The sequence below is a fragment of the Oncorhynchus masou genome, chromosome 30 (assembly GCF_036934945.1).
Source record: "Oncorhynchus masou masou isolate Uvic2021 chromosome 30, UVic_Omas_1.1, whole genome shotgun sequence".
Lineage (NCBI taxonomy): Eukaryota > Metazoa > Chordata > Actinopteri > Salmoniformes > Salmonidae > Oncorhynchus > Oncorhynchus masou.
The window spans coordinates 36,002,301-36,028,765 of record NC_088241.1 but is presented as its reverse complement, the minus strand read 5'-3'; the positions used below and the strand labels follow the sequence as shown (position 1 = coordinate 36,028,765).

General features: G+C 42.8%; 1 protein-coding gene across 13 annotated transcripts in view; it reads left to right on the top strand.

Annotated features, from left to right (window-relative positions):
• Nucleotides 1–26,465, top strand: part of LOC135522589 (sickle tail protein homolog) — a 171,771-nt gene that overhangs the window by 90,612 nt on the left and 54,694 nt on the right. Inside the window, exon 1 of one of the 13 annotated variants that reach the window (XM_064949004.1) lies at nucleotides 6,611–6,817. The exons of 11 other annotated variants lie outside the window; for them this stretch is intronic. The gene's annotated coding sequence lies outside the window, so the exon portion shown is untranslated. Of the gene's footprint in view, nucleotides 1–6,610; nucleotides 6,818–20,706; nucleotides 20,724–26,465 lie in introns of those variants that run through there. One more of the 13 variants, XM_064949006.1, reaches the window with a different exon arrangement.

The following is a 26,465-nucleotide window of genomic DNA, read 5'->3' as shown; positions in this document are numbered from 1 at the left end:
AATCTAAATTTACAATCCCTTATCGTGACATCCACCCATATAACCCTCCCCTGCATCACAACAAAAGAACCCTCCACTTTTACCTCCCTGTACCCACACAAAATCCCTACCCCCGATGAGTGCACCCCCCCAATACCCCAAACCGACTCCCCCTTGTCCCACTCCCTCTTAAACCTACCAACATCCCCTCCATCCCTCAGGTGAACCGCCTGTAAAAAACAAAAATCAAACCCCACACCCTCCAAATAACTAAAAACCGCCCTCTTCTTAACAAAATCCCTTAAACCCCTTACATTTAAACTAACAAAAGTAAAATTAGATCCCATGAAAGAATAAAATAAAAACATGTAATACACTCAAATACTAAACCCAGACAGAAAAAAACAAAAACAGGAGACTCACCCGATGCTCCCCTGCTCCATATCTACCGGTGATAACACCATCCGTACTCCCGACGTCCCCCCCTCTTCCTCCATCTTGTCAACCCAGGATACAGGAATAGTGTTTGGCTCCGGGGTGCCCTGCACCCTGGGTCTACTCCCACACTCCTCCCCCTCCCCAGCGCTGCAGCTGGTTTGGAAAAAAATAGGGGAGGCTGAGTCCCCAAACAAAAAACTCCCCACCTCCTCCTGTACCCAGTCCTGGGTCTTGTTAGGTGTGTCCCCACCCAACAGAAGTTAAGGGCCTGGGGAAACCAGCAGCAACCCAGAGGTTTCTCCAACCCCCATCGCTCTCTTGGCCATCCCCTCTCTCTCACTGTCGGCCAATCGCACCCTCCTCTTCACTCTCTGCTTTGGTGATGGCGGCAGTGGAGAGATACCACCCTCCCCCCCGCCAGCTCCTCCACCATACCCCTCATCTCTTCCACCAGGGCACTTTCCCCCCCACTCCACTTGCTCTTCCACCGTCTCCTTCTCCACCACCCCTCCCTCGCTTTCTTCTCTCTCTTGCTCCTCCACTCGCTTGCCTTCTTCCGCCGCTTTTCCTGGTTCTCCGACTCCCGTGCCTTCCATTTCCATCCTCCGCTTCTTGCTCCTCCTCCTTCCTTGCGACCTTCCCCTCTGGGCCTGAACTCTGGTCATGAGGCATGCTTCCTTCCCCTCCTCTTCTTCCCCATTCCCCGCTCCTGCCCCCCCCCCCAGCCACAGACGCGTATGACCTCTGACGAGCCGGGCACCCCCGCCACAGGTGTGCTAACGAGCCACACCCGTGACACGCCTTAGGCTCATCACAATCCCTCGCCTCGTGCTCCCCAGATCCACAAAATCTGCATTTTCTTGCGCTGCACGAGGCGAAGATGTAGGCCATACCTCGCCTGCAAAATGGAGGCTGACGTGCATAAAACAACGTCCCCCTGTCAGCCCCCAGGGAGAACATAGCAGGAGGAAGGAGGTAGCCACCATGTCCCTTTGGGTCCTCCCTGAGGAGGGCCTGGAAGCCTCTCCTCCCATTCCAAAACCCAAGGGAGTCTTTGAGGTGCCTTGCTGAGGAGACGTTATCCATGTATCTCCCCAGAAAGGCCCTCACCTCTTCGTCCTTAACGTATGGGTTGTAAATGTTGACAGTTACAACTCTAAAGTTGTTCCTCGCCAGGCTTGTTATTTCATAGTGGCACATCGGCCTCTCACCTCCCACTGCTCTTGCCCTTCTCAGGATATCATCGTGTTTCTCCTCTATATGTAGTCCCACGTCGTATGCTCCCTCCAACGAGTTGCCTTGGAAGCAAAACACGTCCTTCACCATCAGCTTTAGAATCCCCATCAAAAAAGATTGTCCTTCCAAAAGTTTCCCGTCCTAAAGGCTCCAGCTCCTTTTGCTTCCAAGCAAACCGAATCGTGTTGGCCAACCCAATCCCAGGGACCGACCGTGTTGGTGGATTTTGCACAATCACCGCAAGGAGAATGGCGCACCCGGCTCACGTTCTCTTCTCTTCCAAAACAAGGAAAAATGAGAATCCAAAGTGACTGAGCCTATACTGGTGCAAACTAACAGAGACAGGAACAATCACCCACGAAACACTCAAAGAATATGGCTGCCTAAATATGGTTCCTAATTAGAGACAATGATAATCACCTGCCTCTGATTGAGAACCACTTCAGGCAACCATAGACTTTTCTAGAAAACTCCACTATACCACAATCCCAATACCTACAAAAAAACAAGACTAAACACACCACAAAATAAACCCATGTCACACCCTGGCCTGACCAAAATAATAAAGAAAACACAAAATACTAAGACCAGGGCGTGACAGAATCTCAATAAAATCACAGTATTGAATCACAATACATAATGTATAGACTCGTGAGAATCGCAATACATATCGTATCAGCATCTAAGTATCGTGATCATTTTGTGCTTTTTGGCCTAAATACAAAGTCCTATGTTTGGAGCAAATCCAACACAGCACATAACTGAGTAACTGCCTCCTAATTTTCAAACATTATGTTATGGGTATGCTTGACATCGGCACATACTGGGGAGTTTTTTGGGATAAAAAAGAAACGGAATAGGGTTAAGCACAGGTAAAATCCTAGAGCAAAACCAAAATCAGTGTGCTTTACACCAGACACTGGCAGAGGAATTCACCCTTCAGCCGGACAATAAACACAAGGCCAAGCCTACACTGGAGTTGCTTACCAAGAAGACAGTGGATGTTCCTTACCAAGTTAATTAAAAAAAATAATACATCTGCTTGAAATACTATGGCAAGACTTGAAATTTGCTGTCTAGCTATGATCCCCAACATCTTGACAGAGCTTGAAGAGTTTTTAAAAGAATAGTAGGCAACTATTACACAATCCAGGTGTGCAAAGCTCTTAAGAGACTTACCCAAGAAGACTTACAGCTGTAATTGCTACCAAAGGTGTTTCTAACATGTATGGACTCAATTTGATTCCCACTTTGTAACACTTTGTAATGAAATGTGAAGAAATCCAAGGAGTCTGAATACTTTGGCAAGGCACTGTATAGTATCAAAAATTCCAAAACGCGGCGGATAGAGGAAAATGTTTTGCACATTTCACGGCGAGCAAATATATAACATTTTAAGTGCGGCCCTCCAGACCTCAGTGATGACCGAATGCAGTTTGACATCCTGTCACGTTCTGACTTTAGTTCTGTTATTATATCTTTGTTTTAGTAGGGTCAGGGCGTGAGTTGGGTGGGTTGTCTATGTTCGTTTTTATATCGTTTGGGATTTATGTGTTCGGCCTAGTATGGTTCTCAATCGGAGGCAGCTGCGAATCGTTGTCCCTGATTGAGAACCATACTTAGGTAGCCTGGTTTCACTTTTGAGTTGTGGGTGTTTATTTTCCTTTAGTGTTGTACCTTACAGGACTGTTCGTTGGTTGTTTATTGTTTTGTTTTTAGTGTTCATTGAAATATTTACATTGGTCCTCCTCTCTTTCGCTTGACAAAGAACGCTACGCATCCCTGCTTTCGACAATGAAGAATGTATGTTGCCGTATCACCCTTGGGGCAACTTGGCCGAGCAGAAGAAGGTTTGGGAGAAGGAGCAGTAGAACCTCAGACCTTTGGTTCAACTGGCCTCTCTGTTTGTGGTTCAGATGAGACAAAAGGGCGTAGTCACCTGGCTTTATAGTCAAAACAATAGAGATAAATGTGAGCCGGGCATTAAGTCATAAGGGTGTACTGGCTGTGCGTGTGTGTGTGTGCATGTGAATTGGTATGCATTCTGCATTTTCTGCCCATTATGATTGATTATCCATGAATAAGATTTCATGAGACAGCAATCATTGCAATTCAAGACAACAAACCTCAACAATTTGAGCAGCAATGTTCATTTTTTGGGGGTGTGGGAGAACAGCTTTAATATTGGAGATAGATTGCTTCCATCAATGTAGTTGTCTGCATCACTTCCAATCCTCCATATATTTTTTTGTAAGTACAGTACCAGTCAAAAGTTTGGACATACCTACACATTCAAGGGTTTTTCTTTCATTTTACTATTTTCTACATTGTAGAATAATAGTGAAGACATGAAGACAAAACTATGAAATAACACATATGGAACCATGTAGTAACCAAAAAAGTGTGAAAACAAATCAAAATATATTTTAGATTATTCAAAGTAGCCACCCTTTGCTTTGATGACAGCGTTGCACACTCTTGGCATTCTCTCAACCAGCATCACCTGGAATACTTTTCCAACTGTCTTGAAGTTGTTCCCACATATGCTGAGCACTTGTTGACTGCATTTCCTTCACTCTGAGCTTCAACTCATCCCAAACCATCTCAATTGGGTTGAGGGTGATTATGAAGGCCAGGTCATTTGATGCAGCACTCCATCACTTTCCTTATTGGTCAAATAGCCCTTACACAGCCTGGAGGTGTGTTAGGTCATTGTCCTCTTGAAAAACAAATGATAGTCCCACTAAGTGCAAACCAGATGGCTGCAGAATGGTAGCCATGCTGGTTAAGTGTGCCTTGAATTATAAATAAATCCCTGACAGTCACCAGCAAAGCACCCCCACACCATCTCCTCCATGCTTCACGGTTGGAAACACATGCAGAGATCATCCGTCCTGGAATCGAACCAGTAGTGACACCTCAAGCACTGAGATGCAGTGCCTTAGTCCGCTGCATCACTCGGGAGCTGTTCTTGCCATAATATGGACTTGGTCTTTTACCAAATAGGGCTATCTTCTGTATATCACCCCTACCCTGTCACAACACAACTGATTGGCCCAAACACATTAAGAAGGAAAGAAATTCCACAAATTAACTTTTTTAAAGCACACCTGTAAACTGAAATGAATTCCAGGTGACTAACTCATGAAGCTGTTTGAAAGAATGCCAAGCTGTCATCAAGGCACAGGGTGGCTACTTAGAGAGCTCCGGGACAGGATTTTGTCAAGACACAGATCTTGGGACGGGTACTAAAATATTTCTGCAGCATTGAAGGTCCCCAAGAACACAGTGTCCTCCATTATTCTTAAATGGAAGAAGTTTGAAACCACCAAGAGTGGCTCCAGAGTTCCTCTGCAGAGATAGGAAAACCTTCCAGAAGGACAACCATCTCTGCAGCACTCCAACAATCAGGCCTTTATGGTAGAGTGGCCAGATGGAAGCCACTCCTCAGTAAAAGGCACACGACAGCCTGCTTGGAGTTGGCCAAAAGGCACCAAAAGACTCTCAGACCATGAGAAACAAGATTCTCTGGTCTGATGAAACCAAGATTGAACTCTGAATTCCAAGCGTCACGTCTGGAGGAAACCTTGCGCCATCCCTATGGTGAATTATGGTGGTGGCAGCATGTTGTGGGGATGTTTTTCAGTGGCAGGGACTGGGAAACTAGTCAGGATCGAGGGAGAGATGAATGTAGCAAAGTACAGAGAGCTCCTAGATGAAAACCTGCTCCAGAGCGCTCAGGACCTCAGACTGGGGTGAAGGTTCACCTTCCAACAGGACAACAACCCTAAGCACACAGCTAAGACAATGCAGAAGTGGCTTTGGGACAAGTCTCTGAATGTCCTTGATTTGTCCAGCCAGAGCCCGGACTTGAACCCAATTGAACATCTCTGGAGAGACCTGAAAATAGCTTTGCAGCGACACTTACCATCCAACCTGACAGAGCTTGAGAGGATCTGTAGAGACGAATGAGAGAAACTCCCCAAATACATGTGTGCCAAGCTTGTAGCATCATACCCAAGACGACTCGACACTGCCAAAGATGCTTCAACAAAGTACTGAGTAAAGGCAATGAATACTTATGTAAATGTGATATGTTTTTTATTTTTAATACATTTGCAGGTTTTGCTTTGTCATGATGGGTTATTGTGCGTAAATTGAAGAGGGGGGGAAAGAACTTATTGGATCAATTTTAGAATAAGGCTGTAATTTAACAAAATGTGGAAAAAGTCATGGGATCTGAATCCTTTCCGAATGAACTGTACATACTATATACATTTGACATTTTACGGACACAGTATAGTTTACAATAGTTATATTTAGTTTGTTTTTAGTCCCATCCTTCAGCTCTACTCAACCCCTGAGCAGCAATGTTGATCCATTGGAAATCATATGCATCTGAGCACTTAGTTTTGATCGCTATTTAGTAGCTTATTTTTATTATTAGTTTGCCTTTGTTTTTATTTTAGGGTTAAGGTTACAATACTGGGACAGGTGTGTGTGTGTGTGTTTGTCATTGAGGGGGTGAGTGAGAGCGAAGCCTAATATATTTCAGCAACATGAGGCTCGTTGCCTATCTACAGATGTAAGATCTTAATTTGAGCCAGTTTGCGACAACAGAAAAATAATCCTGCAGCAGGAACTGTGAATTATAATTAATGGACTTTTTTCATAAAGGAAAATTAAGTCTGAAATTTCAAAGTCGAAACTTCAGAAATATTTTTATACCTCAAATGCACTACAACTTTTACATTTAACAGGGCGATCAAATTAAGACCCTACAATGCATATACCCTATATTAACTTAAAATAGGAAAGGAAACACATTTTCACTATATTAACTTAAAATAGGAAAGGAAACACATTTTTAGATATTGCAGTCATACAGGTAAATTCAGCTTTGAAATGGGTGGAGTTAAAGTTATTTTGAAGACTCATGATGTTACCGCTTGAGAGGCTCAGTTTTCATGTAGGTGCCTGTTCGAGTCGAGAGAGTGGAGCTCGTATGTAAATGAAATAACGTAAGAACTCACTGAAGTTGCATGGAAGAGGATTGCCCGTACTCATGGCTCTTTCTCACCTATCTGAATTCTTCATGGAAATACAAATAATCACATTCTGACAAAGGAACCAATAAACGTTCGTCTTCGCAGTTTGAACAAAGGTAGGCTATTCATTCTCTTTCATGTTTTGTGCGCGTTTCTTCGCATTCTTAGATCAATTCAAACATGCGGCCGTGCACTGTACCTCTTGAAACTTGCATGTTATGCGAATACGGTAGAATCTAGGAATGCGCTCATTTAGCAATAGTTTGTATTCTAATGTTATTTTATCTGAACCGTGGTGCATACTTGAACCAAGACAAGGAATGGTGGGTTATCAGGTGCTCACACGGGGGCGGAATCGGATGTTGAAAAAGTTGGCACTTGAGTTTTATAATAAAGCTGGAACAAGCAATTTTCTGACGTTCTATTTTGGTTTTGTATTAATCATATTCATGCAAATGCAGGCTACGGAATTAATATTGTGGTGCGCTGGAGTTTCTCAACACCTTTATAACCGCAAGAGACGTGAGATCGGCAACGTGCGGGCTGATATTGAATTGCTAAACACTGAGTGTACAAAACATTAGGAACACTTACTCTTTCCATGAGACTGACCAGGTGAAAACTATGATCCCTTATTGATGTCATCAGTTAAATCAGTGTAGATTAAGGGGAGGAGACAGGTTAAAGAATGATTTTTAAGCCTTGTGTATGTGCCATTCAGCGGGTGAATGTGCAAGGCAACATATTTAAGTGCTTTTGAACGTGGTAGGTGCCCAGCCTGGTCTCATAGACTAGATGTAACATAGAACATGTATATCCGGAAAAGCGAATCTAATATGTTATGTTTGGTACAGCAAACTTAACATGTGTAAATATTTGTATGAACATTAACACAAGGCCATACATGAATCTTTCACAAATCACCATCACTAGCCATAGTCATATGTACCATTTAATAGCATAACACAACAGGTTGCATGAACTGGTATGATAAGCTCCCTCATGATTGCACAAAAAGAGCTGTCCATAAACCACGCCCCAAAATATTCTAATGAGCTACCATTTTATATATTAATTAGTGCTAAAAGAGGCTATTTTTGTCCAATGCCGATATATTCCTTGCCAAAAAAACTGGCACCGATAACCAATATTTAACATTTTAGCAGCCTTCTAGTACAGTTAAATAGTTGAAACACACACACACACACACACACACACACACACTGACCAAAAAGTTGTTTTGTTGGCACTTACATATGTCTCCATTACCAATAAAACATACTGGTATCTATTTATTTCACTTACTTGCTGTTTTAGTTGTTCATATGTTAAGTCGTTTCATTCTCAACCAGGATTTCATCATACATGTCAACCAGTGAACTTTCAGCTCTGTCTGTCCGGGGCCTCTTCCATCGTGGGTCCTCTTCCACGCCGCGCACTGATCACTGTGTCCGTTTCCATCTTGTCCAGCTGTGTCTAACATTTCACGTAAACCTTGTCTGCATCGAAGTAGTATTGAGCATGGTGGCGACACAGTAAAGAGGCTCAGAGAGAATGCCACCGAATCGCTTGTTCACAGCCTCTAGTACAGTACTTTTGCAAGTTTTGATCCCACGGTCTGTGTGGGCAGTTTTGTTGAGCAGGCGTTTCAATGCCATGACCGAGGCAGTTGATGAGCTTCGTTCTTGAGTCCGTTTGGTCGAATGGAGTGTGTTCATGTTTCCAAGTTTCAAACATTTTCTCAAATGCCATTGAAATGGCAGCAGCGGTATGAGAACCAGAACATTCTTGAGCGCGCATTACGGCTTTCCTCAGTACGAAATCCTCATCGACCCACTGTGCTGTCAGACTCCGCATGCATGCCCACGGGGATGACATTGCGGGTCCAAATGTCAACCGTGAAGCTAATTAGCGGTGACACCCATAGCAAGTAGCTCACGGATGTGCGTTTCAACCATACTGTGTGACTCCGGTAGGGCAACATCTGAAAAATAGCGCCTACTTGGTTAGTGTGTACTGGGGCTCGAGGTGCTCGACCAGTCGGCGAAAGCCAACCTCGTCCACGACGGAGAAGGGTTGGTTGTCAAGGGCAATGAATTCTATTATCTTGGCGTTAATGGATTTCACCTTTTTGAGTTGTCTCGTTGAAACGTTTTTACTTTTTCAAAAGACTGCTCGACATGAACTTGTTGAGTTGTTGGACGTGTGCCCTTAGTTTTTTTTTTACTGCTTTTGTACTAAGTAGTCGCTGAACGTCTGGGGGTTATGCACTTTCAAATGAGTAATTAGGTTTGGGGGATTGAAATATTTCACTTTCTCCCCTCCTCGGGGAATAACAGCAGCACAAATGTTGCTTATGGCCTTTTGGTTATCTTCCTTTGAAACTTCAAAATAGATCCACATAGCAAACATTGTGGGCGAGGTTAGGAATTCTGTGATGTACGTGCCGCACTGTCTTTTTCGTGGAGTCATTACTTCATCTACCTACATTTATATAGTTACACACGTCAGCTTTGACATCGGTTTTGACATCGGCGTAAAACTAGACATCGGGCCGATGTTGGCATTTTTAGCTAATATCGTCCAATTCCGATATGCTTACCGATTTTTATATCGTGCATCCCAACCACAAACCCTCTCATTCATCAACTATCACATCACAACTCTACCTTAGTCCGACATTTTACTGTTCCGAAAAGCATTGCAGACTAGAAAAATCACTAGCAGAGTGAAAAGCCACTAAGGCCATTCTCTCCCACACTACTGTTGTCACATCGTTGTCACATCGTTGTCCGGACAAGAAGAGCCTCAACTGTGGCTACGGTGCAGGATAGCCAAGCGGCAAGCACATACTTTGTACTCTCACTTTGGGTTGAGATTTCACAGGAGGGCTTTTTTTCAAGGTTAAACAGCAGTCAGGAAGATACCTCTCTGTGGAAGTGGATAACCCCGTACCGAATGACTCGCACTCAATTTCTCTCTCGCTCTCTGATTCCCAACAAAACCTGAGGGGTTTAATTTCCTCCTCTACTCATCCGCACTTTAAAGACCGAGATCCAAGGGAGATGAGATAGCTGCCCACGGCCCCATCCTCTCCTCTGGGTGTTGGACGAGCACGCTTAACCACTCCTCTCCCCTCCCACACACTCCCATGCAAACACACACACACACACACACACACACACACACACACACACACACACACACCCTTCTCCCCATGAGGGAGCTGAGCTGTGACATGGCTGGCCACGGCTGGCCTGGTCCTCAGTGTGAGGGATAACAGCCGCCATGTTAGGACAGCTGTGTGGGCAGCCAGGCCAGGCCGCTCTACGTTACGTGATACCCTGGATGGTTCTGACAGTCGCAAGGTTGACACAAAATGACTTAGACGCAGATGCGGGGGGTTACATTACAGGTGGACACAAAATGACTTGGACACAGTTGCGTGTTGGACACATTGTGATTAGTAACCCCCTCTATTTCCTTATGGATTGTTTTTGGTGGCAAAATAAACACTGTGGACAGCCTCTTGTGTGGCATGGTCTGCGGCACTAACCACTAGACCACACAGGCCTGGGTCTGTATATTTTCTTTGGAAGCTCCATGGGTTTACCACCTGTCACATTTGAGAATCACAATCCATAGGACTCATTGAGGTACTCATACCAGTGAGTATATCTTCTCCCTTCCCTCAGAGACTTGTGAAAGACTTTATTCAATGTTTGCAACATTTGGCCGATCCCTTGCATACCGTTCTCCCCAGGCTTCTGTCCCAGCTACACTGTTATTCCTTAACTCCAAGGTCACCTAGATAACAGTGGCACAGTGAGAAGCATCTCTCTCTCTCTCTCTCTCTCTCTGGCTGGAATTTGCGATCATCCACTGAAAGTGAAATAAATGTTTCCATTTTTTTTACTTTAACTCTAACACGAACAACATGCAGGAAAAAGTTGAAATGTGATTTTATTCACTCGGGGATTTTCAGAGTTGGAGTGTGTACTATGTTCTTCAGATGTTTTATTGCTGTGTTACATATTTAATAACGTGAACGTACGGTCAACAGAGATGATGTAATAGTTTGGAATCTAGGTCCCTTACAGAAGTCTTACACGATTGCAAGTCTACTATGCTGTAATGCTAAGTTCGTTATGACACTGAAATGTCAACGGACTGGTTAAAACCAACCTTATTGCATATATATTTTGACTTAGAGCTTAGAGTGAGACAAATATTATCCCTCCAAAACCCTCGAACTGAGATACTGTGGTATTTTCATAAAGAGGCATGTCATGGCTCTAATTCCTGTGTGTCTCAATTCACACAATCACCTCAGTGTAGCAGGTGTCTGTCCAGACATCTGTTTTTAATCAGCCCTTCTCAGCAGTCTCAACGGCTGTCAGAACAGGAGGCAGGAGCTGAGGCTATTTAATGGTTTCTGCTCAGGTCCTCTCCAGCCACTCCTCCACAAGTGCCGCCTTCAGATCAGAATGACTCCTCGGACTGAAACAAACGACAGCCGCAGGGCTTGAGGAGTTAACGACAGACACGTGCAGACCTGCCATCTCGGCAGGTGGAGGGTGTTAAAGTGGAGCCTGGAGGTTGGGGCTGGAGGTTTGGGGTTGATGGGATGCTGAGGGGACAAGTGACCCATAGATTTGCGCCGTGCCTGGGGTTTAATCCTGAGGGAAAGGGGGGTGACGGGGGGGGGGATGAGGCCTGTGGAATAAGCCTTTTTGACAGACCCAGACCTGATAACACCCCATAGACAGACAAGTCTTTACACATACAAGTCTCACAATGCACACATGGAAATCAGAGTAGTTCAGCTAATCTGGCGAGCTAATCTTCTGATGTAGCAGGATTCTTTGGTATGATACACAACAGCATTGTTTGCAGAGGCGTAGTTTACTTACAACACAAGTCTGAGTCACACTGGAAGTCAATATATAATTGTTGTTATTAGACAGGTTTTTGTTCTGATTCACCTCTGTCAGAATCGCTGATAACTGACATTTTATTTCGCATTTAATTAACCAGGTAGGCTAGTTGAGAACAAGTTCTCATTTACAACAGAAAAGTAAATAAAAACAATATGGGGATGAGGTAGGTAGATTGGAAGGGCTATTTACAGATGGGCTATGTACAGCTGCAGCGATCGGTTAGCTGCTCAGATAGCTGATGTTTAAAGTTAGTGAGGGAAATATAAGTCTCCAGCTTCAGCGATTTTTGTCATTCGTTCCAGTCATTGGCAGCAGAGAACTGGAAGGAAATGTGGCCAAAGGAGGTGTTGGCTTTGGGGATGACCAGTGAGATATACCTGCTGGAATGCGTGCTATGGGTGGGTGTTATCGTGACCAGTGAGCTGAGATAAGGCGGAGCTTTACCTAGCAAAGACTTATAGATGACCTGGAGCCAGTGGGTCTGGCGATGAATATGTAGCCAGGGCCAGCCGATGAGAGCATACAGGTCGCAGTGGTGGGTGGTATATGAGGCTTTGATGAAAAAACAGATGGCACTGTGAAAGACTGCATCCAGTTTCCTGAGTAGAGTGTTTGAGGCTATTTTGTAAATGACATCGTCGAGGATCGGTAGGATAGTCAGCTTTACGAGGGTATGTTTGGCGGTGTGAGTGAAGGAGGCTTTGTTGTGAAATAGGAAGCCAATTCTAGATTTAGTTTTGGATTGAGAGTAGTGATGCTAGTCGGGCGGGTGCGAACGGTTGAAAAGCATGCATTGAGTTTTAATTGCGTTTAAGAGCAGTTGGAGGCCACGGAACAAGTGTTGTATGGCATTGAAGCTCGTTTGGAGGTTTTTTAACACAGTGTCCAAAGAAGGGCCAGATGTATACAGAATGGTGTTGTCTGCGTGGAGGTGGATCAGGGAATCACCCGCAGCAAGAGCGACATCGTTGATATATACAGAGAAAGGAGTCGGCCCGAGAATTGAACACTGTGGTACCCCCATAGAGACTGCCAGAGGTCCGTACAACAGGCCCTCCGATTTGACACACTGAACTCTATCTGAGAAGTAGTTGGTGAACCAGGCGAGGCAGTCATTTGAGAAACCAAGGCTGTTGAGTCTGACGATAAGAATACAGTGATTGACAGAGTCGAAAGCCTTGGCCAGGTCGATGAAGACGGCTGCACAGTACTGTCTTTTATCGATTGCGGTTATGATATCGTTTAGTACCTTGAGCGTGACTGAGGTGCACCCGTGACTAGCTCGGAAATCGGATTGCACAGCGGAGAAGTTACAATGGAGTTCTTGTGGAGTGCAACGAGAGGGAGGCAGGTCATTATTGCATTCGACTAGTTAAGTGTAAGATTAACCTCTTACACTTATGGTGGCGCTATTTCATTTTTGGAAGAAAAACGTTCCCGTTTTAAACAAGATATTTTGTCACAAAAAGATGCTCGACTATGCATATAATTGCTACTGTTCGAAAGAAAACACTCTGACGTGTCCAGAAATACAAATATCTTCTCTGTGCGTGCCCTTTAACGTGAGCTTCAGGCAAAACCAAGATGACTTGGCATCCAGGAAATGACAAGGATTTTTGAGGCTCTGTCTTTCATGATCTCCTTATATGGCTGTGAACGCAAGAGGAATGAGTCTGCCCTTTCTGTCGTTTCCCCAAGGTGTCTGCAGCATTGTGACGTATTTGTAGGCAGATCGTTGGAAGATTGACCATAAGAGACCACATTTACCACGTGTCCGCCCGGTGTCCTGCGCCGAAATTGGTGCGCAAAAGTCACCTGCCAGTATTTTTCCATGGGGCACAGAGAGAGAAGCAAGCTTCCACGAACTGCATGTCAATGAAGAGATATGTGAAAAAACACCTTGAGGATTGATTCCAAACAACGTTTGCCATGTTTCGGTCGATATTATGTAGTTAATCCGGAAAAAGTTTCACGTTGTAGGTGACTGCATTTTCGGTTCGTTTCGGTAGCCAGGCGCAATGTAGAAAACGGAACGATTTCTCCTACACACAGACGCTTTCAGGAAACACTGCGCATTTGGTATGTGGCTGGGAGTCTCCTCATTGAAAACATCAGAAGCTCTTCAAAGGTAAATGATTTTATTTATTTGGTTATCTGGCTTTTGTGAAAATGTTGCGTGCTACATGCTACACAAAATGCTATGCTAGCTTTGCATACTCTTACACAAATTAGTCAATTTCTATGGTTCAAAAGCATATTTTGAAAATCTGAGATGACAGTGTTGTTAAGAAAAGGCTAAGCTTGAGAGCAAACGCATTATTTTAATTTTATTTGCGATTTTCAGAAATCGTTAACGTTACGTTATGCTAATGAGCCTGAGGCTTAGTCACAATCCCGGATCCGGGATGGGGAGTTTCAAGAGGTTAAATAAAGGTGTAAAAAAAAAATCTGATTGTTATGAACTTGAATCGGCCCTAATAATTGGCCATTCCGATTAATCAGTCGACCTCTACACACAACAGTTCCATGATGACTGAAACACAACCGTGGGATGAACGAGTGACACATTTCCGGCCAAGAGCGGTCCATTTAAAATGAATTAATTCTACCCTTTCCCTGCAAGTGTCATCAGAAATGTCCACTTTATTTGAGGGCTGAGGGGAGAGGGTGTCTTTTTAATTGTTTGGATTTAGAGGTCGACCGATTTTATAATTTTCCGATACCGATTATTGGAGGACCAAAAAAGGCGATACCATAATTAATCGGCAGAATTTATTTTCCATTTTATTTTTTTTATTATTATTTTTTCCAAGTTATTTTTTTGTAATAATGACAATTACAACAATACTGAATGAACAATGAACACTTTTATTTAACTTCATATAATACATAAATAAAATCTATTTAGTCTCAAATAAATAATAAAAACATACTCAATTTGGTTTAAATAATGCGAAAACACAGTGTTGGAGAAGAAAGTAAAAGTGGAATATGTGCCATGTAAAAAGCTGCCCTTTAAGTTCCTTGCTCAGAACATGAGAACATATGAAAGCAGGTGGTTCAATATTCCCAGTTCTTCAATATTCCCGGTTAAGAAGTTTTAGGTTATAGGTATTACAGTGAGGGGAAAAAGTATTTGATCCCCTGCTGATTTTGTACGTTTGCCCACTGACGAAGAAATTATCCATCTATAATTTAAATGGTAGGTTCATTTGAACAGTGAGAGACAGAATAACAACAAAAAAATCCAGAAAAACGCATGTCAAAAATGTTATAAATTGATTTGCATTTTAATGAGGGAAACAAGTATTTGACCTGCAAAGCATGACTTAGTACATGGTGGCAAAACCCTTGTTGGCAATCAGAGGTCAGACGTTTCTTGTAGTTGACTACCAGGTTTGCACACATCTCAGGAGGGATTTTGTCCCACTCCTCTTTGCAGATCTTCTCCAAGTCATTAAGGTTTCGAGGCTGACGTTTGGCAACTCGAACCTTCAGCTCCCTACCTTATTGGGCAACGCTGTTATTTGTTTACGTTGTGTTTGAGTTCATATTTCTTTCCCAATCTCATATGGATGAATGAGTCATGTTTTGGATACTGGCTGAGCACCAGTATCAGTTGTCACTGGAGAAGATCTGTCTGTCGATTACAGGTTCTCTCTCCAGGTGTGTGTGTGTGTGTGTGATAGAAAGAGCTTGAGTTTAGTGTACTGTAATATCAGCGTGTGTGTGCTGGAGCTGTGAATGTAGTGCGGTGTACTATCTGATATAACTGATTTAGGCACAGGTCAAAGAAAAAACAATGCTGGGGTCAATGGCACGTGAGGAGCATGCACGTAAAGGTCAAAGAAGACAGGAACAGATGGAGGAGAGTGATAGGAGGGCATGATGATGATGGGCAACTGTAGAGTTGAAAGGAGTGATATTGTCCCTATTTGCATGGGTCAATCAAGGTCTGATAAGATTGTCTGAACCTTGTGTGTTGCTGTGTGTGTGCATGCTGGGATTACAGGAGGTAAAAACGCACATGAAAGAGAGATGAACATTTGCTTAAGTAATGTCAAATCTAATGAAAAGTTCTGCGTGTGACAGAGTGTGTTTGTGCGTATGTGTGTGTTTGTTCGTGCCGCTGTGTTGCCCGCCCACCCCTCCCTCTCCTTTGGGAGGTGGAGGATCATTTGGTGTGGGTAGAGTAAAGGGGTGTGAGTGGTCCCCAGTAAGCATTCACTAGACACTTTAATAATGGGGATCAGGGCCCTGCGACTCTTCTGCACTCTGAAGAAACTATACCTCGCCTCTGTCCCAAATGGCACCCTATTCCATTTATGGGTGGACTACTTTTGACCTGTGGGCCCTGGTCAAAAGTAGAGCACTTACATAGGGAGTAGGGTGCCATTTGCGCGCACACCCATTGTGACTTACTCTCAGACGTTAACTTAACTATGAGAGAATGTGGGAGATGTGATGCAAAGAAGACTTTACTTAAGATATTACTTAAGTCACCGGTGGTATCTCACATTTCTTGTTACCTTCTCCCGTTTCTTCGCTATGATGTATTCTATTCAGACAGAGATGGGGAAAGAACTATCTTGTTACAATTACAAAATGTTACCAATGGATCAAAATAAAATATAAAACACTATATTTTTTATTCTTTGAAATACAAAATACATTTAACTTACACGCCTTCACAACAACCACATTCTTATTAAACAAAAAACGGATATGTTGTTGTTTATATACCTTAGTTGAATTCCCTGACTGTAAGTCACTCTGGATAAGAGGGTCTGCTAAATGACCAAAATGTACAAATGAACAATTACAAAGCACACTGGGTCCATATTATTTTAAAGAAGTATTTAAATATGTATTTCAAATCCATGTAACAGAAATAGTGTGTGTGTGTGTGTGTGACCTGAGAGAGGAAGCAGCTCCGTGGGTTCGTGGACAGATAAGGCATTCTTTTATTCTCTGAGAACTTCTTACCACAGGCTCTGAGCCATAATCTCATCTTCACAATCATCAGATATACACCGAGTGGCTCAAATTACACCTGACTGTTATACAGGCCAGGACAAACTCTCTGGAAGAGAGTGTGTTCTCTCTGTGTGTGCGGGTGTGGATCCCCTTAGAATCAAACCCAGCAGCGCTGTTATTACGGGAAAGCCGGAAGCGTCAGAAGGGATAAATCGTACTCTGAGTACTAATGTTATGACATTAAAGAACAAGTCTAGACAGAACGTGATGCCAGAGCTCTGTCAGCAAATACTGTGTGTGTGTGTGTGTGTGTGTGTGTGTGTGTGTGTGTGTGTGTGTGTGTGTGTGTGTGTGTGTGTGTGTGTGTGTGTGTGTGTGTGTGTGTGTGTGTGTGTGTGTGTGTGTGTGTGTGTGTGTGTGTGTGTGTGTGTGTGTGTGTGTGTGTGTGTGTGTGTGTGTGTGTGTGTGTGTGTGTGTGTGTGTGTGTGGAAAGGACAGTAATGGGTAAATGATCTGTTAAGACCTGGGTAGCCCAGACCTGTTAAACTCAATCCCAAATTGCATGACAGTTACAGGCACCAGTACAAAACAGAACCAGTAAAGCAAGCGTGCAAGGTATTCCGTGACCAACAACCTCGTGTTATTTCCAACGTTTATCTTCTGATGTAATCACCTGTAACTTAAATGCTGTGCAACATTAACTCTTGAATTTCACGTGATCACAGGCGTTTCACATGTGATCTCGTGCAAAAGCAACATGTCATACTATGAAAGTACACGTGAAAACATGTCTTCGGTGTGAAATAAATGTGACATGGCGACGCAAAATTTCAACATGCGATGGAATGAAACTACACGTGACAACATTTGATACATTTTTCACGCGTAAAATTGCACGTGAATGTTTTTCATAGGTGAAAATGCAATTGTACATGTGAGAATGAGATTTTCACATGTGAATGTTTTTCACGTGAAAATGCTGCTCACATGTGAACTCTAAATGTAACGTGTACAACTGACCTCGCATGTCTCTTATGTTTTCACATGTGAAACTGCACATTTCTTGTGTTTTTAAAAACATTTTTACATGAAGTAATGACTTGGTATGGGGGTTTTAAGTTAAGTGGTACACTGTTCAACTAAAATATTGTAAACATCTTTAATCAATCTGATTACATTTCACATGATCACTTAGTGCTGACTTTTCAATATGACCCCACCTGGGATTTGATCTCTCACAACCTTGGGCCACAAAGTCTGTAGAATACAAAGTCCCCTACAGATGCATTACCTATAATACATCTCTGCACTTAGCAGTGCAGATGGCACTATTTTGCTTTTTAAGTTAGCAAATAATCTGACTATTCTCTCATCATTAACTTCTTGCGTCGAGCAATCCCGGATCCGGGATCCTATTTATAGCCTCAAGCTCATTAGCATAACGCAACGTTAACTATTCATGAAAATCGCAAATGAAATGAAATAAATATATTTGCTCTCAAGCTTAGACTTTTGTTAACAACACTGTCATCTCAGATTTTCAAAATATGCTTTTCAACCATAGCTAAACAAGAATTTGTGTAAGAGTATTGATAGCTAGCATAGCTATAAGCCTAGAAATCAGCCAGCAACATTTTCACAAAAACAAGAAAATCATTCAAATAAAATCATTTACCTTTGAAGAACTTCAGATGTTTTCAATGAGGAGACTCTCAGTTAGATAGCAAATGTTCAGTTTTTCAAAAAATATTATTTGTGTAGGACAAATCGCTCCGTTTTGTTCGTTTGGCTATGAAAAAAACCTGTATCCAGTTATAGCTTCAAGCTCATTAGCATAACGTAACGTTAACTATTTATGAAAATCGCAAATGAAATGAATGTGCTAGCTCTCAAGCTTAGCCTTTTCTTAACAACACTGTCATCTCAGATTTTCAAAATATGCTTTTGAACCATAGCAAAACAAGCATTTGTGTAAGAGTATTGATAGCTAGCGTAGCATGTAGCGTAGCATTTAGCGGGCAACATTTGCACAAAAACCAGAAAAGGATTCAAATAAAATCATTTACCTTTGAAGAACTTCGGATGTTTTCAATGAGGAGACTCTCAGTTACATAGCAAATGTTCAGTTTTTCCTGAAAGATTCTTTGTGTAGGAGAAATCGCTCTGTTTTGTACATCACGTTTGGGTACCAAAAAACCCCGAAAATTCAGTCATCAAAACGGCGAACTGTTTTCCAAATTAACTGCATAATATCGACTGAAACACGGCAAATGCTGTTTAGAATCAATCCTCAAGGTGTTTTTCACATATCTCTTCATTGATATATCGTTCGTGGATGTCTACTTTCTCCTGTGAATCGCTTGGAAAAAGACGTGCAGTTGAAGATGACGCACCAATTTCGACGGAGGACACCGGGCGGACACCTGGCAAATGTAGTCTCTTATGGTCAATCTTCCAATGATATGCCTACAAATCCGTCACAATGCTGCAGACACCTTGGGGAAACGATAGATCGGGCAGGCTCATTCCTTGCGCATTCACAGCCATATAAGGAGACAATGAAAAACAGAGCCTCAAAAATTCTGCTCATTTCCTGTTTGAAGTTTCATCTTGGTTTCGCCTGTAGCATCAGTTCTGGGGCACTCACAGACAATATCTTTGCAGTTTTGGAAACATCAGAGTGTTCTTTCCAAAGCTGTCAATTATATGCATAGTCAAGCATCTTTTTGTGACAAAATATTGCTCTTAAAACGGGCACGTTTTTTTTATCCAATAATGAAATGGCGCCCCCATAGATGTAACAGGTTAATTTAATTTTCAGCAATTTGAGAGTTTTCTGTATAGTTTAATGTTGGTGGGGCATAATGTTACTCCTGAATCACCATGATGAATACAATATATTTTTTTCTTGAGTGTATTTTTTAAGATTTACTTTGAAGTCCAAAGTGTAGGGACACATGTGAAGTCAGTAATTGCCACAGACATGGTGGCGTAGCAGGAAGTTTGGAATGCTGTGAACCAAGAGGGTGTGAGTTCAAATCCCAGGTGAGGACATGTTGAATAATAATTACTGTACAAATACACCTACACAATGTAGTCAGATATGTAAGTTGATGACATCTTAAGGGCATCGCCTGTGAAATGTCATGAAATATATCCACATGTTAAACTTCATGTGAAATATAATCACATGTGAAGTGTTTGAAAACCATATGGTTTCGCATGTGATTTTCTTTTTTTTCCTTATTAAGGGAATACAACTTTACTTGCTATTTAGAGACATACTATCAATTTCATTGTACAGATATGGTGAATATGGACCGTCTGAGTGGTCGTTAGGGTCTATGTCCCATGCTGCGAGGGGAGAGACCAGGGGTGGATTGGGACCAGAAATTGGCCAAGGCATTTCTAATACACCAGGCCATTTTTTTCCTAGAGGCCCCCATTTATTATCCAAATAATGATTATTCTGTGCAACAAAAAAATGATATTTAGACTGTCGCTCTTGGCTAAAGATGGACTGGTCCACCTGGCATTTTCCCAAACTGCCCTATGGCTAGTCTGTTTCTCAGAGACACTGATTTAAGTTTTACCAGTATTACCAGTGAGGTTTAGCCTAGCAGGCTGAGGTCTTATCTGTTCTGGGGACCGGTGTCATCTTTCTGTCTTCTTCCAGCCCTCATGAGATGGGAGGCTGTAAACACCAAAGGGGATTGGGGACATTTCAGAGCTATTCTATATCTAAAACACACTGTCAAACTTGTAAATCGATTTACTGCTCCCAGATAAATCTTGTCTCGGTGCACAAAGATATAATTTTTTTCAATGCATGACTTGGAGCTAAAAAAAAAATTTTTTGATTTTGAATAGTGTGTTATGTGTGTGCGCGTCCACATGCGTATGTGGTTGACCTGGTTCTACACACACACCCACATCCCTTGACTGCTCTCCCCTGACACTGTGGTGGTGATAGAACGTTGATGTGAGTTTTATCCTGGGCAGGCTGGACTGGAAGTCACCACCATCCTTCTATCCAGTCTGGGGGAGAACAGAACAGAACAGTGGGGCTGGAATAACAGCAGGATGTGTGTGTTCAGCAGACCAAGTGAGTTTCCACTAGACTAGGATATGGGAAGCTCTGCAGGAGGGAGATAATTGCTGTGCTGGTAATTCACTGTAAATATCTTCTATTAAATGTCTTCAAATCTGGAGGGAAATATTTAATCTATTTAATTCTGCTTATGATCAGGAATGTGACTATGATGACTGGGCATGTATGCCTCTTTTATGTACAGGTTGAAATTGAGAGCATATTGATTCAGTATTTGTAGTAAGTTGGTCTGATGAACAAGCAACTGAGCGACACTGTATTGATTGCCACAGCGCATTGTAATATGTGGACTTTCAGAACGTCAAAGTAGGAGCACGTTTGGCTCGTGAAAGTACGGTAGTCTGAGTTTGTTGTCGTCGAGCCCTCTATGTTTGTGTGCTCAGGCTAATATGTTTTGTATAGGCTCTCTCGGTGCAGGCACAAGGAGGTCTGTATGTGAGTCAGAGGTCTGCCTGAGTGAATGTAATCGAATGGCTGGGCCAAATCAGTGGTGCACATTTCAAAGTTGCTGAAACCGATTGAACGTAGGTTCTGGGAAGGTCAATGGACCTGTCATCATGTGGTCTCATGTTATTTATTTTTATTTTTTTGCGTCCCAAATGGCACCCTATTCCCTTCTGCCCAAAAGTAGTGCACTACATCCTTTTTTTTTGTGCACTACAAAAAGGATGCCCTTTCGGGATGCAGTCCATCTCTGGCGAGAGGGATTTCACAGCTAAACCCTCGTTTGAACGTTGCCACTATCTCTTTTTCCCAGACTCTGGATCTTATATGACTGTATACAACAGTAGGCTAAATAAGGTAGCTACTCCTACCTCTGAATGTGTCAGCGTGTGCTTTATCTGCTTTGACTGCAACTCTTGCTACAATTATTCATTTTTGTTAAAGTTTTTTTTCCATTAACCTATTTTTTTTAAATGTATATTTTACAACTTTGCTGCTGCATACACATACATTGATACATGATACTTTTATATCCAGCAATCGCGTAACAATAATTCATTTATTGATGAGAGTGTAGGAATTCGATATGCCGTATTGTGTCTGTTACAGTGTAAGTCTGATATGTCTGTTTTGACAGTTTTTACAGTTATTACCTAATACAAATATCTATTAATCGCCGACAGAGAGTAAATGTGAATTTGATATGCCGTAGTGTGCAACCACAGATTATAGCCCTTCTCCATGGAACGCCGTGATTGGCTTTGATTGTATATGCTGTAAAGTCGACCACTTTCAACGAACCAATTTGCCTGGTCTGTCCAGCCCCAGGCAGGCAGTCTGTCTGAAGGTCATGTGATGATTTTGGAGGGAGAGGGGGATTAGAGGTGGAGTGTGGTATGAGAGGGGTTAGGGAGGGGGACACAGCCATAATGAATGGTAATGGATGACAAGGGGATACTAGTGTATAATGTCATTAACACTAGTGCACTACTTTTCACCAGAGCCCTGTAGGCACTACCCAGGGAATAGGGTGCCATTTGGGACATAGCCTGGATGATGCAAAAGACCGTGAAGAGTTGGAGACCCACAGACAGACACGAGGATACTGAATGCGCTGAGCAGAAAATGGAGCCATCTCTGAGATGATCTGGGAATTCAAACCACGGCCTTTAGAGTAGTAAACCAATGCCATGTCTGTTTGGTTGTGAACCGTAAAGTAACAGATCTTGCATTCTTCTTCGTCAGGTGTTGGACCCCAATTTTGGATCATAAAGTGGCTTACAATATCCAGCTGAGTGTCTATCCTTTTGTTGCTGGGCCACGCAGGCATACGGATAACCCTGTCCAATCTGAGGAGCCACTCTGTTAACACACGGATATACAGTTGGGGTTAGAGAGGGTGGTTCGACGGTGTGTCTTGCTGTCTTCCCACGGTGTTCAGGGCAGCATGTAGAAGTACAGTACGCAGACAGAGTGTACACGGTTAAGGGACTCCAGATGTGATACTCATACAGATCAGGCCAGTTAATTACACGGGGCTGAGGGATAGTCCTCTCTCTCACTCTCTCTCTCTCTCTCTCTCCTCCTCTCCTCAGGGAGCCAACACAATTAGCATCTTAAGTGAAAAGGCTTGCTGACATCACCAGTGTGGGGGCTAAACCATGATGAGCTTCTGTTTCCTGGCAGAAGTCCACACTCTGCCAAGTTTGGCGAAAGACCTAGATGCCAACTAGACGGAGTAAATAGTCTCATTCGACTCTTAAAATGAGGAATTGAGAACAATTCCTTGACATTAGATCAATTTAAGTTTGTCTATTTCTATTTCTGTGCTGCATAACCTGAAGCATGAAGCGATCTTAAGCAAAGACTCTGAAACATTACTTGTGAAGTTGCTTCTGTTTTGCAGAAATCAGCCCAGCCCCCTGGCAGCCATGGCTATATTTTCCATAAAGTGTTCTATGTCTGCCACTATCTTTTGATAGAAGCAGTGATTATTTTTAAATATCATAATTCAATTTAATCACCACGTCTCAGCACTGTACTATACCTCTGATCGTCTGTCTGAAACCAAGACGCCACAACCAAAATGATGTTTGGACTATGGGGCGGCAGGTATCCTAGTGTTTAGAGCATTGGGCCAGCAACTGGAAGGTTGCTGGATCGAATCCCCGAGCTGACGAGGTAAAAATCCGTTGTTCTGCCCCTGAGCAAGGCAGTTAACCCACTGTGCACTGAAGACGTTGATGTTAATTATGGCAGCCCCCTGCCTCTCTGATTCAGATTGGTTGGGTTAAATGCCGAATACATTCAGTTGGATGACAATGGTATGGAATTTTTCTTATTTCTTGACTTTTCATCCATACGTTTTTGTGGTATCTGCTCGATTGTGAATCCAGGAAATGTATCTAAATTGTATGCAAAAGTAACCTGATTTGACACTCGTGAAAATCTTTCAAGGCTCGAAAGACAGTAGAGACACACACACGCGTAACCAGTGTGAAATGGCTAGTTAGTTAGCGGTGCGCGCAAGCAGCGCTTCAATCACTCGCTCTGAAATCTTGAAGTTGTTTCCCTTTCAAGGGCTGCAGCTTTTGTGGTGCGATGGGTAACAATCCTTCGTGGGAGGCAGTTGTTGATGTGTTCAGAGGGTCCCTGGTTCAAGCCCAGGTCGGAGCGAGGAGAGGGACGGAAGCAACACTGTTATGCACACAAAGTAAAATGCTACTCTATAAAAACTCATACAGCAGCCAAACCGTTTATACATTTGACGGAGAATAATAAAGGAATTTTAAGGGATGTATTCAATGAGTATAACAAAACAGACATCAAACACCCAATGGGGCGGCAGGAAACCTAGTGGTTAGAGCGTTTTGATTGAATCCCAGAGCTGACAAGGTAAAAATCTGTCAAGGCAGTTAACCCACTGTCCCCCTGGTGCCGTGGATGTCGATAATGGCAGCCCCCTGCACCTCTCTGATTGAGGGGTTATGTTCAATGCAGAAGACACATTTCAGTTGAATGCAATTAGTTGTACAGTTGACTAGGTAAACCCCCCCCTCTGCAATGGACACCACTTCTGGAAAGAAACCATTTTGTAAATGGAAATGTGAACAATGGCGAAACTGCAACAAAAAGGCACGCTGGATCTTTTATTAAAGACTTTGAAAACAGGACATGCTTTATCGGAATAGTAAATAGTATAACGTGTAGGAACAATATCCAATTACCTTGGTAAAGTAGTAACATTCCGACTGAATGCGTTTTGATTCATTTGTTCCCGACGGCCATAATCATTGTCATCTTGTGTATCACTTTTACTGTACCTATATCAAACGTGTTCACTTCTCCGTGCCACACACTCTGTAAGTGACCTACATAGAATGATATGACTGCCTACTCAGTGCTGAAATAGTAGGTGCTCTACGGTGACCATTGACTGTCATCGCTAACTAAACCGTGACCGGATCAATGTGTGGTCGATGTGTCTGAACAGCAGGTTGGTGGTTGTAATCGGAGGTTAAACCGTGATTTTTACACGTCTAGGCCACGACAGGAAGTGGTTTCTGCTGGGATAGGAAGTGGCTTTTCTGTGATAGAGGGGTGCCAAATGGGGTGCCTGCCAGAGAGAGGGAGGGAGGGAGGGAGGTTGTGTGTGTGAAAGAGAGAGAAGGAGGATAACTTGCTAAGCTCATCCGATAGACGACACCTCATTTTGGTGTTGATGTGTAAACTTTAGGGAGCCGGGAGGGGAGCCTCTCCATCTTGCTCAGTATGTATTTTACCACGTGACAGTATGTTTTTAACACTGCCAGGTTTTCAGAGCAGCCTGGTACTGTATCTACCGCAACATAATTGGTTGCACTCATAAATAATTACTTTTCACTCATAAATAATTCCAATTCAGTTCAAATTACCGAGCGTGCTCCTTGGTTTCGGGTGACACATCAACTGAACTTGGCCCTCTATCATCATGGACCATGCATACAAAGACCTTACCTTTCTACTCACGACACCAATTGAGTTGTAGTGCTCGGGTCATCAGGCCTGCGTCCCAAATGGCCGCCTATTCCCTATATAGTGCACTACTTTTGACCAGGGCGTATGGGAATATGCTGCCATTTGGGATGCCACCCCAGATATACCCAGAGGATGCTGCTGCAATGTCAGGTGACCGGTCACTCCTGTGGTGATGACACTGAAGGTGACATGTCTCATCCACTCAATGATGTCATCTGAATAATAATGGTGGTGTGGAGGGTATTGACTATTAACAACAATCATACAGCTATTAATAGCAAAGGATTAGCAGACTATAGTTTATGTTGGCTCTATTGGAAAGCAGATACAGTACAGTATAACCCCCAAAAAATATCTCACACAGTTCTGTTCAACTTGCTGCCTTGTTTCTTGACATGTTTGATGACCATCTCACCTCTCCCTTTCCCCACGTCTTCTTTCTTTTTCTTTCTTTCTTTCTTTCTTTTTTTCTTTCTTTCTTTCTTTCTTTTTTTCTTTCTTTTTTTCTTTTTTTCTTTCTTTTTCTTTCTTTCTTTCTTTTTTTCTTTTTTTTCTTTCCATCAGTCCTTACAGGGCATGTTGTCTTCTCTACACTCTGAGCTTGACATTCAGAGGTACTTGCTGAAAATCCAATTTCCCCACACAGTTAGTCTTATTTTTATCTTATCTGCATCATGCCTGGGCGTGTGCCTGTCTGCATCCCAGCTAACCTGTCTGTCAGGGTTGGGATATATTTTAATTGAAGGCAGTCAATTCAGGAAGTAAACTGAAATTCCAATTCAATGATTGGAAAAAAAAATGTCAATGACTTCTCAATAAACTGAAAAGGAGAAGCTATTTATGCCAAAATTGTAATTGTGTGTGCACCTGGGTGTGTCCTCAGAACTGTTAGCTTGATAAAGGGCTCTCGGTGTGCTGACCTCTCAATGCTAGTCAAACTGTCACCCTGGCACAGATAACCTTACAATAATACCAGGCTTCTCAATGAGCTCCACAGCATTTAACACTCTGCCAGGCCCACAGGACTGTTTGCCTGGTGAACTCATTAGTGGCTTTAATCAGCCTCGCTACATCTTTTCCCTTGGTTGTTGTGCAAAGCTTGAAAAATAACTTGAAAAAAAGTGTTGTGCTGGAGTTATTTGTATTTTTTCTACAATGTCGATTTTGGGGCTGTAACTACCTGCACCACAAGTGAGAAAAGCGTGTGTGTGTGTTTGTGTGTGTTAACCCTTCACTTCTCAATTTGTGTGAAGCTTGTCAAAAGAGAAACACATT